This window comes from Homarus americanus, unplaced genomic scaffold (assembly GCF_018991925.1).
Source record: "Homarus americanus isolate GMGI-L3 unplaced genomic scaffold, GMGI_Hamer_2.0 scaffold24419, whole genome shotgun sequence".
Lineage (NCBI taxonomy): Eukaryota > Metazoa > Arthropoda > Malacostraca > Decapoda > Nephropidae > Homarus > Homarus americanus.
Window position 1 is genome coordinate 1 of NW_024715469.1, and position 9341 is coordinate 9341.

At 39.8% G+C, this 9341-nt stretch overlaps 1 non-coding gene across 1 annotated transcript; it reads right to left on the reverse strand.

The window, feature by feature from the left end:
• Window positions 1-8522: 8522 nt before the first annotated feature.
• On the reverse strand, window positions 8523-8596 carry Trnav-cac. Its single transcript has one exon. It is a non-coding gene; the product is annotated as a tRNA-Val (tRNA).
• Between the last annotated feature and the right edge of the window lie 745 nt (window positions 8597-9341).

Here is a 9341-nt window from a genome sequence, read left to right on the forward strand (position 1 = left end):
GTCATGGGTGGGCTTGGGATAAGTTCTATAAAAAGTTTTCTTAGTAATGTTTAGGCATTTGTCTATGAAAGATCTAGGGTATTTAAGGTTTGAGCCAATATTATAGATATATTTATATTCCTCATCAATGAATTCCGGACTGCAAATTCTCAAAGCACGTAAAAACATTGTTGAAAATACTGACTGTTTGACTCTATTATGGTGGGCAGAATAATAATGAATGTATCAACACACATTAGTAGGTTTTCTATAAGTACTAAACTTAAAAGTGTTACCTATTCTTTGTATCAGACAGTCTAGGAATGGCAATTTACAGTCTTGCTCAAATTCCACAGTGAATTTGATCGAGGGGGCTAAGTTGTTAAGTTGTAGCAGGAAAGCTTTTAGGTCCTCATTACATGGCCAGAGACATAATACATCATCAACATATCTAAACTAGACTGCTGAATGTGGTAAAATATTACTTTTATAGTTTCTTTTCAAAGAATTTTATACATTGGTTGCTTAATACAGGTGAGAGTAGATTACCCATTGCCATACCAAATTTTTGAGCATAATATTCTCCATTGAATTCAAATTTACAATCCTTAATACATAGTTTGATGAGTTCGATGAAGTCGTCTTTCGAGACGGGCAATGAAATATTAACCAGGGAATCTATGAGGAACTCTAGTAAATCATCAACTGGGACCTTTGTAAAGAGTGTTGTTACATCAAAACTGACCAGTTTAAAATCATAATTAATGTGTAAGTTATTGAGTTTATCAACCAAATCCATATTATTCTTGATATTAGAGTTAGAAATGTCTGTACTCACCCGTGAAGATGCGAATTACACGAAAGCGCTTAGGAACTTCGTGTTTTCTTCTTTCCTTGTGGTTATCAGCATATACCTTGATCACGCGCACGTACAGTGATTTACTTGCATATATATATATATATATATATATATATATATATATATATATATATATATATATATATATATATATATATATATATATATATATATATATATATATACTGTATATATATATATATTAGGGTGGTCCTTATTTTTCAACTTTGGAATTTTTTACCACAGACCCTGCTAAAAGTGTTCATTTAGGACGAAAACATTGTGTGTAGAGTTATTTTTAAATATATTAATATTTAGAGGTTGCTCAAAGCTGTCAAAAATTAAGTAATTGATGTAGTCGATTACTTTGTAGCCGATTACGCTCACCACTAGTACGTCGCATTTGGCACGATTGTGGTGAGTTTTTGCTGGTCGTGATTGATGATTGGGGAAATTAGAAACAGTTCTGCAGAGTATTCTCATTATTAATTTATATTAATAGTTAATTTCTTTATTCCTCAGGTCAAAATTTCTAATGCAGGAGTAAAAACACGAGGAAATGTGCATTTGATAAAGACATTATGTGATGACATTACAGGGGCTAAGTTACCTTCAAACAGGCAAGTGTTACAGTATTTTTTAAGCCTGCATCGCATACAGAGAAATTCCATCAGAGTGGCAGCTGGGGAAGTCACAGACAAAGTTTTTCAATTTTGGACAAAAGCAAACATTCCCACACACCACAAACCAGATTGTGTGAATCAAGTACACAAAATGCTTGATAAGTGGAGTAGTTTGAAAAAGAACTCTTCAAGAAAGATAGAAACTCAAAAGCAGAAAGAAAAAGAGTTCACTGATACATTTGAAGATCTCTTTGACATTACACATGTGAATGCTTTGAATATGATGACAGTTCAGGAGGATAAGGATTTCTTAATAGCGCAAAGAGAAAAAGGGCGTCGTGGGGCAATGTCATCTCTTGACAAAGTATTCCTGAAAAGACAGAAACGACGAGAAAAAACTCGCAAGAAAGCAATGAAATGGAAGTTGGCTGCAGACAGTGCAGAGGAAGAAGCCAAAGAATGCCAGGCCATCGTTGTCTTGGACAGCAGTAGTACGTCTTCTTCCTCAAGAAGAATCAACAGTTCCTGCGATATCAACACTTCACTCAACAGAGTTTAAACAAAGATCGGATTGGAATATCAGATAGAATGGCCATGCACATTGTCACCCAAACTGCTCGGAGTCTGGGCCATGATGTCAGTGAATTGATTCTGAATCGATCAAGCATCAGGAGGACACGTCAGCATCATCGCAGTAGCAGGGCAGCTGAAATCCTTTCAAACTTCAAACCAGAGTCAGTTTTAATTGTTCACTGGGATGGTAAATTGATGCCTGATTTGACGGGGCATGGGGGCCATGTTAACAGACTCCCAGGTCTTGTCTCAGGCAATGGCACCTCCCAACGTCTTGCTGTTCCAAAACTTCCCTCTGGTACCGGTGATGAACAAGTAAAAGCTGTTGTGAAGGCTTTGCAGCAATGGCACATTGCAGACATCGTGCGTGGCATGTGTTTTGATACAACAAGATCAAATACTGGTCACCACAAGGGTGCGTGTGTCAAAATTGAGCAGTTGCTGGGTCGTGATTTGCCATATTTTGCCTGCCGCTACCATGTACTAGAACTTGTAGCTGAAGCTACTTTTGAAGCTGTAATGGGGCATTCAGCTGCTCCTGACATACAGCTGTTCCGAAGATTCCAAGCCAAATGGGAACAAATTGACAAGCAGAAGTTTGAAGACTCCTCCACCGACGATCTGGCAGAAGAATCGGTCAGAGCTGGTATTGATGATCTAACCAACTTCATTGAGAAGGCTCTATTGGAGACACAGCTTCGAGATGATTATCGAGAGCTGCTAGAGCTGGCCTCCATCTTCCTTGGCACATAACCTTCTCGGGGAGTACGATTTTCTGCTCCTGGTGCAATGCACCAAGCACGATGGATGGCAAAGACCATTTATTCCTTCAAAGTGTGGTTATTCCGTTCTCAGCTTAAGATTACTCCAAAGGAGAACAGAGGACTAAGAGATTTGTGCATTTTCTTTGCCCGAATATATGAGAAGGCTTGGACAACTGCTCCACTTGCTGCAAAGGCACCAAAAGGAGATCTGATGTTGCTTAAAGCTCTACAAGACTACGGTACCATCAGCGATGCCTTATCAAAGGCAACTTTCCACAAAATGATGAGACACCTCTGGTACTTGTCAGAAGAGTTGGTTGCATTGGCCTTCTTTGATGACGATGTTTTCCCAGCAGTGAAGGACCGCATGTTGGAAGCTATGAACATCGTTATTGGAGAAGAAAAGCATGTTAAACGGGTTACAATCAATCCAGACACACTCCAAGTGAAGAACCTATATGATTTCACGACAAAGAACACAAAGTAATTTTTCAAAAAGCTCAACTTGAATACGGATTTCCTGGCCCTCCCAGTAGAACAGTGGAAAGATGATCCTGGCTTCCAAAATGCAAAATCCAGTGTACAAGCTTTGTCTGTGATCAATGATCATGCAGAAAGAGGAGTAGCCTTAGTCCAAGATTTCTCAGGCCGCATCACCAAGGACGAACAGCAACTGCAGTGTTGCTGACCTCAGGAAATCATTCGGTAATGCCCTCAAGCAGACCTTACTGGGCGACAAAGAGTGAGACTGGTCCTCATGCGACCCCTGCCTTGAGCAGCTAATACCCACTTAGACTAAGTGGGGGGAGGGCCCAGGCTTGGGGGCTAGGAAATGATGTGTTATGAACATTAAGCATAGACATAATATTGTTGAATTTCATTTGACTTGAGCAATCTCTAATTATTAAGATATTTAAAAAATATTTTACAGGCAATGTTTGCACCCCAAATGAAAACTTTTGACAGGGTCTGTGACAAAAAAATGGCAAATTTTGTTTTTTGCCCCAAAATAAGGACCACCCTAATATATATATATATATATATATATATATATATATATATATATATATATATATATATATATATATATATATATATATATATATATATATATATATATATATATATATATATATATATATATATATATATATATATATATATATATATATATATATATATATATATATATATATATATATATATATATGTTTCCTAACTAGAATTACATTGTTTTGTTTTTGTGTGTGAATAGTTATAATATTAAAGTCAGTAACACTGTAATAACATAAGTAATAAGGTGTTATGTCAAGTACGATGTTTGGGTCAGTCAGCAACCCATAAATGCCGAGGGTTTCAGAGCCGGCTTGGAGTTTGGACACAAGCTTGGGTAACCTCCAGACCTTTAGACTGGCCTGTGTTGTCAGTTGACTTCTGTCTTCGATCGATCGGGTTTCCTTTCTCTAACCCATCCTGAGTGCGAGGCATCATAACGTCAACACTACAATGTTTCCTAGCTGGAATTGGCTAAATAGTACTCGACCACATAGTTGGCACGGGCAATCGCCCAGATGTAGGTTCATGTTGCTTAAGAATAAGATAAATGAACAGGCTTTGTGTAAAATAAAACAAAGACTAGAATTGCATTGTTGTTTTCTGTGGCGCAGTGGTAGTGATCCCCGGCGTTCATAACACTGGTCAACATAAACAAAAAATTCTCATGGTTCTGGATCAAAACAGTCTGATTCTAGTGTAATTGTATGTGCTGAACTCAATTATGACATTCGTATAGCTGTATCAGGCTCAGTTTTCCAGAACCAGCATATCTATATATTTAGTGTACCATGTTATTCATACAGTAATTTATATGCTCATTGGCTCCACTTATGCAATTATTTTGTCCTGATTTGTGCTTTTTTGTTTGTTTCAGTTTGCTGATTCATGATATTGCATATCTACACCTGCATGATTTGTAATTACTCTGAAATTAACAAAACATGGAATGTTGCAAGTGTGTGAACGGTGCTGACAGTTTTTGCTACATATGTGGTGCCTTCACTCCTAGTAGCCTCAAGAAACCAATCACAAAAGCTGTTCGACTGAACTACAAAAGTTACTTCAAATGTCATTTGGGTGACCAAGACAAGAAATGGGCACCTCATGTAGCCTGTAAGTCTTGTGTTAACCACCTGAGCAAGTGGATGTGTGGTAAACGAAGTTCAGGAATGCCGTTTGCTGTACCAATGATATGGCGTGAACCTAAAGACCACAGTAGTGACTGCTACTTCTGTCTCACAAATATTAAGGGAATAAAAATCAAGACACGAGGCAAGGTACAGTACCCCAATATTGCTTCTGCAATCCGACCAGTACCGCACAGTGCTGAACTTCCAGTCCCAAATCCACCGACTGAACAAGAATTGAGTGATTCCGATTCTACCTCTACCTCAATGGAAAACGACTACCAGGATGACTCTGAAAATGCCAGGCCTAAACTATTTACTCAAGAAGCGCTTCATGATCTCATCAGGGACCTAAACTTGTCAAAAGAAAAGGCTGAAGTTTTGGGATCCAGACTAAAGCAGCGTAACCTGCTAGAAGATGGAGTGCATATCACTACAGCGCGTTACCGACATAGATAGCTGTCTGCATTTTCAAGATGGCAAACAACCTTTGTTATTGCGAGGACGCAGTATCTCTCATGCAACAACTCTGCAAGTCTGAAACATACAAGACAGAGGATTGGAGGCTGTTTATAGACTCAGGAAAAGACTCTCTGAAAGCTGTTCTTTTACACAATGGCAATCGGCTTCCATCTGTCCCAATAGCACACGCAACAAAAATGACTGAGAGCTATGAAACAATGAAAATTCTGTTGGCCGCTATAGAGTATGAGAAACACCAGTGGAAGATATGTGGCGATCTCAAAGTCATCAGTTTACTACTGGGCCTTCAGAGTGGCTACACAAAGCACATGTGCTTTTTGTGCTTGTGGAACAGCATAGCTGATGCAGAGCACTATGTGAGAAAGGATTGGCCGACAAGACCAAGAGATGCGCCTGGAAGGTTTAACTGTGCTCACAATCCGCTTGCAGATCCAGAAAAGATATTTTTGCCTCCACTGCATCTAAAGCTCGGTTTGGCTAAAAATTTCATCAAAGCTATGGATCAATTCGGTGTCTTGAATGGACCACAAATTCGTATACTAGTTAATGATAGCGAATTCACCAAAATATTGAACCCACTGGAGAAAAAAGCATGGGAATCATTTGTCAATGTGTCAAAGAATTTTCTTGGAAACTATCGTGCTGACAACTACAAAGAAATCGTAACAACCATGCTTCAGAATTATCATGCATTGGGAGCAAGGATGTCCTTGAAATTGCATTTTTTCCACTCTCATATTGAATTTTTCCCAGGTAACCTTGGAGACGTTAGTGATGAACACGGCGAAAGATTTCATCAAGATATCGCCATAATGGAGAGCAGATATCAGGGACAATTCAGTCCTAACATGATGGGCGACTATTGTTGGACACTGCAACGAGAAGAGAGCAAGCTGTACAAGAGAAAGAGTAAAGTTCAGAAGCACTTTTAGAACTTCATATTTTGTCATTATAAAGGATTTGAACTTATGTTTTTTGGTACAATTTTTTATGAGCTTATCTGTGATAGGTTTAAAATTGTATCTTGCATGACGTGATAATGTTACTATATTTACTATTTTTTTTATTCTTTAAGAAAGTAGGTCTGATGGTAGAATGAAACATCCAATTAATATTCATTAATATGAAATTAGTCATGAAAGCACAGTCACATGAGATAATCTCATCTTTTGCACGACACGTGATGGAATATTAAATATTTGTACTATTGATTTTTTTATAAAACCTGGTCTGATAGAACAAAACAAATATCAGATTCGAATTCAGCAATATGAAATTAGTTGTGTGAGCATGATCTCATATGTGAACCATTTTGACTTATTGGCCATCATCCATCCACTCTTTTGTGTGAATTAAATCTGAGCTTGGACAACGGGTAGTTACTGTGCACTCTACCTGTGAGCAGGGGCGTAGAAATGATTACAGAACTGTGGTTACTGTGTGTGTGTGTGTAAAGACTTTATTACACGACGAAATTACACCCAGGAAGCGAAGTTCTTTAAATAAACACGGGAGCCCAACCAGCCATCACCATCTACCATCACAGTTCATTACCTCACTCACTACTACATCATCACCCTCAGACAACACCCCGACACAGTCAACTACTTATAAACGCCACATTAAATACCATCATACAGGAGCTAATTCATCATATGCTTAGCCTTCATCAGTGGCTCCAACTGTGAAGAAAAACTCATTTAACTGCACCAAAAAGTAGTTACATAATCATTTACAGTCGACGATACAGTTACATTACCTAATACAACCTACAGGGTCATCAGATACAGATATTTCATGTTCCCCCTAAAACGACTTTCCTCGGTGGATTCACCCTTCTGCCTCTCCCTATATAGTATATGGGGTGATGGGGGAATTGTGATGCGAGAGCGTGTTTGTGTGTGTGTGTGTGTGTGTGTGTGTGTGTGTGTGTGTGTGTGTGTGTGTGTGTGTGTGTGTGTGAAATTAGCTCTCGTTACCTGTACACCCTTTAGTGCTTCGTCTTGTTCTGTGTCTTCAACTCAGTATGTAAATACACAAGAGCGTTTGGGATGTAGGTGTGTTATTCTTCACTGTGTTCACCTGTAACATGAGAGATGCGGAGGTCGTGTGGATACAGTCTCTGCCTCCTGTCCTGAAAGTCGCCGGTTACCGCCCAGTTCGCCCAGCTGTGAATGGGTACCTAACATTACAGTTGAAGACGTGACGGTGGTTTAGTGCAGTGCCGGCTATGCTGCCTCCTTGTGTACCGGAGGCTTAGTGTAGTGTGTTGTATTGGTGCTTAGTGTAGTGTGTTGTATTGGTGCTTAGTGTAGTGTGTTGTATTGGTGCTTAGTGTAGTGTGTTGTATTGGTGCTTAGTGTAGTGTGTTGTATTGATGCTTAGTTTAGTGTGTTGTATTAGTGATCAGTATAGTGTGTTGTGTTGGGGCTTAGTATAGTGTGCTGTATTGGTGCTTAGTATAGTGTGTTGTATTGGGGCTTAGTATAGTGTGTTGTATTGGGGCTTAGTATAGTGTGTTGTATTGGGGCTTAGTATAGTGTGTTGTATTGGGGCTTAGTATAGTGTGTTGCATTGGTATCACCCCAAACTATCCGGCTGACCTATGAGGCCCACCTTCACCCCCACCTCACATAAAGAGTCACCCCCCTAGTGAGATATTAGCCTGTCAGTTTGCTATAAAAGGTTACATGAATCGATAACTTTTCTCCCGTCACTTAACGAGGACTGTTATGGAGACCGCTGTGTTAGGCGCTGAGATATAACACAGTCCTTTAAACTAGCCCTTTTTTTTGTTACCCCTCGTGTACGAGGATGGCTGTCCTAGGTGTGAATTTTTTGAAGGTGTATAAGCTGTTTATCAATACAACAACCACACCATGAGTTAACGAGTTGCATGACCCAGTGCCAAGGAATAGTCCGAGAAGACCGGACAACTCGCCAACTCCACTGGCTAACCATCACCCCGGAATACGATCCGCAAATCGATTAACATCCAGGTCCCCAATTACTGCTGGGTAGACAGAGGCAAATGGCGTAAAGAAACTTGAACATAGTTTCACCCTGCCCGGGGATCGAACCCGGGTCCGCTCGCTTGTGAAGCGAGCATGCTGACCATTACACCACAGGTCGCCGTACACCTTCCTTTAACCTCTCCACCATGGAAGGAAATATACCTGTGTAATGTTTACTGTATGTATCTATCTACAGTATACGAGGACTTGTACTTTGGTATATATATATATATTACCCTTCCAAGCCTTTTCCTATTGAGTGAAGGTGGCGGAAACACACACACACTCACACACACACACACACACACACACACATTCTTACTGCTGTAGCGGATGTGGTCGCTGTGGTGCTCCCTTCCCTCCATTTCCTGGTTTTGTCTTTACGTACAACTGGCGCCACAGGCGTCCTTCTCAGCAATGAATACAGCCAGCCTCATCCTCTAATTGTTTTACCATTCCGGGTCTGTCTGTTTGTCTGTCTGTCTGTAATCAGGAGTGTATTCAACTCAACTCGCCCTCCAGTTGTGAACAGACTTGTATACAAATCTTGGACGGTTTCCACAGACATCAACATGGCGACTATCACAAGAGTTGGGGATCTTACGTACAAGTTTAATGAGAATAACACATCAAGACCTAAAACTACTCCAGAAACAAAGACAACAGAGACACCTGACTGAGATATACCTGAGAAATAACAACGAGGATTGAAAATGATGTAAACTTTTTTGATAATGTGATAATGCCGGGAAAATCTTTAACCAAACTGGATCATAGTTTCACGAACACTTCTGGAGAGGATCATAAAGAGGAGATGTGGTGTGGGTAATCCTGGTACATGTAATAGTTGGCGTCTGGTCCCC